Below are 6387 nucleotides of genomic sequence, written 5' to 3'. Positions count from 1 at the left end.
ATCTGGGCGGGGTGGGGGGGGGGGGAGCTGGAGTGACGCCAGCTCTTGGAATGAGATGATGCTGTAGCTTATTAGCACTTTTTTATTGCTCCGGGCTTCTTCTACTAAAGCTTTGCGCTCTGACTCGTTCGCATTCTTCTGGCACTTTCTCTGCAGGTGTCGGGGAATATATTCCTGCTCTGTGCATCAAAATTTGCAAGAATTAGACAGTAAATCCAATATGCACATAAATAAATTCTCAAAAGTATTCGGCTAAAATGTTACTTTATTAAGCAAAATTTGACATACAAAAATGCAAACATAGACAGTTTAAAACACAAATACAATCCTGCTGTTTACCAGAAGGTAGCAGGTTATTCAATCATAAACATGAACATGACCGTATATACCAACAGTGTGGCATTAAGATTGTATTTATTTATTGAGATTATAGGGTCATGTTCATAAATTTGCACTTGCAACCGAACATTTATAATTAGCTTAGGACTAGATGTGGTCCAATATGGTCACATAGAAGATAGCAATTTATTAAAGCACATATAGATCTTATATGGTGTATACTAGAAATACACATAAAGTGCTGAACTTGTGACCACAGTTTGCCGGTTTAGAACATGCAATGCTAATCTTGCTACCTTTCAGGTGTGAATAAAAGCATTTAGCATAGTGCATAAAGGCATCAATTGCATATACCAACCTACAAGCATAGAAAGTGTCCAATGAAGGGTTAATGCAACTTACACGGAGAGTAATCCAGCCACGTCTGGTCACCTCAACATATGTTTCAACAATGATATCTTCATTAGGAGGTGTGGTTAGAATGTTTAACACGTAGGTATATAAAGAACTTGTTTACCAATCATAATCGAGTGGAAAACACGTGTCTATCAAAACAGCTGTGACCGATCAAAACATTAAGATAAGTTTGGGAGTGAGGGTGACGTCAGTATACCTGGCTACTACCTCTTTCATAGCCAATTAATAGCACTGATAAATGTTGCGCTCCACCAGCGCTAGCAAATGGAGCGCACACGTGACACACGGGGCTGTACACTGCGGTCATGTGAGCGGATGTAACGGCGCATGCACATTGTGCCGTGCTCCGACAACAAAGGTTTTCAGGCCCAGGACCGTCGGAGAGACGTGTCTCCCGTTGCTATGCAACAGGCCAGCGCATCTACCCCTGCTGCGCCGGAGCCCTGCACCTCCCGGAGGACAAACACAAGGCGATGCGCTCACAGCGAGTGTATAAAAAGGCAAATAGCTATTGAAATAAGGCATAGATTTAATAAATATGCAAAGATACAGATTGTTGTCCATTCTTTAGAGAAATAGCTTAAAATAGATATTATAAAAATACAAATACATAGTCATACATCAAATTTAGAGGACTGAATACTTGTTACAATTCTGCCGCTCCCGGTGTCTACATAGTTATACTCGACCTTTGCTTTCTGAGTATCAGACACTTTCATTTCTGTTTTCCTCCGTCAGCCATGGCGTCTGCTGATCTGAGTGACGAGCTGCTCTGCTCCATCTGTTTATCTATTTTTAAGGATCCTGTAATGCTGAGATGTGGACACAACTTCTGCCGGGTCTGTATTGATCGTGCGCTGGATACACAGGACGGGTCTGGAGTTTATTCCTGTCCTGAATGCAGAGAAGAGTTTCAGGAGCGGCCGGCGCTGATGAGGAACTTGTTCTTTCTGAGTAACCAGGAAACGTTCTGCGATATGAAGATACAAGAGGAGATCACCGGGATCTGCTGCACTTACTGTGTGGACTCTCCTGTACCTGCTGTTAGATCCTGTCTACACTGTGAGGCTTCTCTGTGTGAGAAACATCTGAGGGCTCACAGCAAATCACCAGAACACGTCTTATCTGATCCCAGCACTTCTCTGGAGAAAAGCAAATGTTCTGTCCATAAGAAGATCCTGGTGTATTACTGCACTGAGGACGAGGCTTGTATCTGTATTTACTGTTCAGCAGGGGAACATCAGGGACATCGGGTGCAGATGCTGGATGAAGCCTATGAAAGGAAGAAAGATGAACTGTAACCTGTGTGTAACCAGCACAGAAGAGGAGCAGAATCATCCAGAAACAGCAGAGAGATTCCAGTGTAATCAGGTGATGAGCAGGAGGGGATTTACCTCAGGACGTCATTACTGGGATGTGGACGGCAGTAGATCAGGGGTCTGGATGGTGGGGATGTGTTATCCCAGTATAGTCAGGAGGGGAGATCGGTCACTGATTGGAGATAATAACAAGTCCTAGAGTTTGTTGAGATATAATAATCAGTATTTTGTGATACATGATGGTAAAGTGATCCAGTTACCTAGTTCACAGACTAAAAACTCCTTAATTTAAAAATTATCAATTTTTATTAACAAAAGCATTTAAAAACACTTCCACATTATATAGAAAATATTCATTGGTGCCATACAAAGATTCCAACATATATCCCCCTTATTATTCTAGTCCTATGTGTTACCCCAATTAAGGAGCAAGAACAAATGTCAGTAAGGCGCAATATAAAAATATATCCCTAAACAGTCCAATAGTCAAGGGTCCTACAGTCAAGATCCCTAAAGGCAGCACTTTTACCCTAAATTAGTCAGTTCTGCACTGAGATATAATTCCATATATACTGCCACTTCCTATATTAGTGAGGAGGCTGTCAACCTTCTACCCCTAATTGACCCGACGCGTTTCCCCTTCAAATAGAAGGTTCTTCAGGGGTCATCAAAAAGTAGTATAGAAAAATACAATTAATTTATACATTATACTCCAATCATACAGTGAATACAGACATAGTTTTTGTAATCTCCCCAAACAGAGTACATCAAACAAATGATCTTCAGATTGTACAAATGACTATTATAGTCTCCTCTGGTGCTGTCGTATCTTTAGTCTCCAAGAATTGCCAGGTAACACAGAGTTCCACAAAATATTAGCGTGGATATTACCGAACAGAGAATTCCCGTTATAGAAATATTTTTCAAATTTTTGTCATCTCATTCGGGACAATGCTGTATATTCAAGATGAATGATGATGTCACCTGAAAAATTAAAAGAATTTTGTGTCCCAAACAGTTCATATTTTCAGGTGTAATTACCATCAGGAATCTCACAGTCAATAATCATGGCAGAAGGAGATACAGATCTCCGGAGGGTGCATAGGAGGAGAATAACACATAGAGGTCCATCAACTCAAAGCCAGAAACACCTATGTGCCCATATAATCAAAAATACCTATTAAAAACATGCCCATTCATAATTCCCCTTCAGCAAGCTTTTTCCTTTTCAGTGTCCGTGTAGATAAATGGACTAGAGTCCTATGGAATATGGTGCTGCATATATCTCTAAAGTCAAAACATACCCCTCAGGTTGCAATTGGCATGTCCTGGTCCAAATAAGTTTAAAACTCTGCATGATGAAAGGTGAATGAAGAGTCCATCACAATACATTCACAGCTCTATAGTACATGTCAGCAGTTAGAATATCTCAATGAAGCCTGTTACTCACATATACCAGCATGTAGTTGGGGCTCCCTGTGCTGTTCAGAGCGTGCCCAGCCTCTGCAAAATCCACGTGGAGACAGCGTTCACTTCCTACTTCCTCCAGTTACAAGTCATATGCTCTGAAGGGGCCAATCAATGCTACCCTCCACTGGAGATCCGCCCATCAACCAGAATGACACACTCCTCGTGTTCATCTACTCGCATATTGCTGCCTCAGAGTCCATGTCACATGCTCACAGAGGACCAGTCACAGCCGTCCCAGTTGCTAATCTGTTTACATAGCAGGGTAAAAAGCACGCTGTTTCTCCTCATTGAGAAAATCACTATAGCCTGGTTGTGTATCACCCCCACCCCCAATCACATGCCATAATAGGCCAATTAGGGTGGACAGCTCTGGGAAAACTGCCCACAAATCAAACACAACACAGGTCCCGTCCATCAATGATTCCAGGACTCAGCATAGAGCAGTGATCTGGGTGAAGATTCAGGCGCAGCCAACAAGCTGTGATCACAGCGCTTCCAGTTCTATTCAGCCAGTCAGCACAAAATAAATCATCTATACAAAATTGTTTCCTTTTTATTTTGTTTTTTTTTATAAAAATCATTACATTTAATAGTGAACCACTGGATCAAAAATTAGATATAATTGCAGAGCCATGTAATATTCACTAGATCATGAATATAACAGAGCTGTTTAATATTAACCGCTGGGCCATGCATAATATAGAGCAATCCATTCAATATTACCCGCTGGGCTTTTCAATATAGTCCGCTGGACCATACATATTCCAGAGCTATATCAGTATTATTCACTGGACCATGTAAATTGCAGAGCAGTTTATTTAATATTTCACTACTGGACCATGCGTATTGATGGCAATTTATTTAATATTATCCCCTAAAGCCATTTATTTACTATTGTCCGCTGGACCATGATTATTAAGGGTTATTCATTCAATATTGTACGCTGGACTAAGTATTAAATAAATTGTTCTTTGATATACAATCTGCTGGACCATGTATAGTACAGTGAGGGGCTGCTGACTTATATTGAATATAGTTTATTTTTGAAAAAACCTAATCCTACAGAAATCCCCATAACAAAGGGGATCTTCCAAGGAAATGGACATTCAAAGATAGGGTGATGGAACATGGGAATATAACATAATCCATGGCCAAATATTCATAAACCCAAAATCCTTATGGAATAATAGGGACAGAACAGACCTGGTTTAGAACTGGGACTTTATAAAATTAACCAGGCTAACGGGGAGGCCCAAAGTGGTCTCAAGCAGGAAATTACAAAAAACATCCAAAGTTGAGTTGTTCATTTAACCCGTTTGGGTTTACAGTTTTTAGTCTGTGAATCCACCTTGCCTCCTTCTGTAATAGTAAGCGATCCCAATCACCGCCTCTCATCCTCTGATCGACTACTTCGATCATATGAAACTTGCAAGCTCTATTATCGCCTTCATGAAACGTCCTTACATGGCGTGAGATGGGAGTGTCCCTCTCATTCCTAATATCTCCTAAGTGCTCCCCTATTCTTTTCCTGAACTCCCTTTTTGTTTTCCCTATATATTCTATATTACAAGAACAAACAAATCTATAAATGACCCCTACTGTTTTGCAGTTTGCAAAATGCCTGATGTCATAAACTTGTCCTGTCACTGAGCTCATAAAGCTTCTACCCAATTGTATGAAGGCGCAAAAAGAACATTTCCCGCACCTAAAGCTATCTTTGCTCCTGTTCTCCAGCCATGTCGTGTTCTTAACTGCCCCATGCTCGCTATGTATGAGTTGATCCTTTAAGGACCTCCCTTTCTTGTATGTTATTGCTGGAGTTGCTGGAATAATGTCATGTAGTATTGGGTCTGCCGTAAGTATTCCCCAATGTTTTATTAAAATCTTGCGCACTTCCTCTGCCCGATTATCAAATCTACCTATTATCCGTGTGATCCCCTCCTCCTCTCTTTTCCTGACATTCAAGAGTGTTTCCCTAGATTTTAATTCTGCAGACTTGAATGCTTCACTTAGGATATCCCTGGGGTAACCTCGTGCTGAGAATCTATCCCTCAATTCTGAGGCTTGTTTATAGAACGTCATATCTTGTGAACAATTTCTGCGAACTCTCAGGTATTGTCCTCTGGGTATACCTCGTTTCAGGTTAAAGGGATGGTGGCTATCCCAGTGTAGGAGGCTATTAGATGCTGTAGGTTTACGAAATATGCTTGTCTGTAGTTGTCCTATATCATCTTTAGTTATAGCAAGATCCAAAAAATGTATACTCTTTCTATTATATTCCGATGTGAACCTTTAAATCTTAATCATTACAGTTAATCTCTGACACAAACCTACAAAAGGAGTCCTCGTCACCTGACCAGAATACCAGGATGTCATCGATAAAACGATACCAAGATATGATATCATTCCACCACAGTTGTTCCTCTCCTCCAAAGATGACGGTATCCTCCCACCAGCCCAGGAAAAGGTTAGCGTATGTGGGGGCCACTGGGATCCCCATAGCCGTACCCCTGGTCTGGTGGTGGTACCGCCCCTTAAACATGAAATAGTTATGCGTCAAGATAAATTTCAGAAGGGAAAGTATAAAATCATTATGTGGTTTGAACTGTATACCCCTCGAGTTCAAAAAGTGTTCCACAGCAATCTGACCCCAGTTGTGGGTTAACGAACTGTAGAGCGCTTCTACATCGATAGATGCTAATAGTACTCCATCTCCTAAAGTAACCCCATCTATCTTTCCAAGCAGATCCATGGTGTCTCTTAGGTAAGAGGGAAGGGAGAGGACGAAATTGCGCAAGACTTTATCCACATAAATACTACTGTTCTGGGATAGAGAATCTAC

At 41.1% G+C, this 6387-nt stretch overlaps 1 long non-coding RNA gene across 2 annotated transcripts; it reads right to left on the bottom strand.

Annotated features, from left to right (window-relative positions):
- Positions 1-308: 308 nt before the first annotated feature.
- LOC142257754 (uncharacterized) lies at positions 309-3613 on the bottom strand. Of its 2 annotated transcripts, none has more exons than XR_012727650.1 (3): positions 3526-3613; positions 2151-2270; positions 309-2029 (listed from the first exon to the last, which is right to left on the bottom strand). It is a non-coding gene; the product is annotated as an uncharacterized LOC142257754 (long non-coding RNA). The 2 variants fall into 2 exon arrangements; XR_012727651.1 differs by lacking the exon at positions 3526-3613 and adding an exon at positions 2967-3052.
- Positions 3614-6387: the final 2774 nt, after the last annotated feature.

This window comes from Anomaloglossus baeobatrachus, chromosome 12 (assembly GCF_048569485.1).
Source record: "Anomaloglossus baeobatrachus isolate aAnoBae1 chromosome 12, aAnoBae1.hap1, whole genome shotgun sequence".
Lineage (NCBI taxonomy): Eukaryota > Metazoa > Chordata > Amphibia > Anura > Aromobatidae > Anomaloglossus > Anomaloglossus baeobatrachus.
This window is presented reverse-complemented; position numbering and strand designations above follow the sequence as displayed.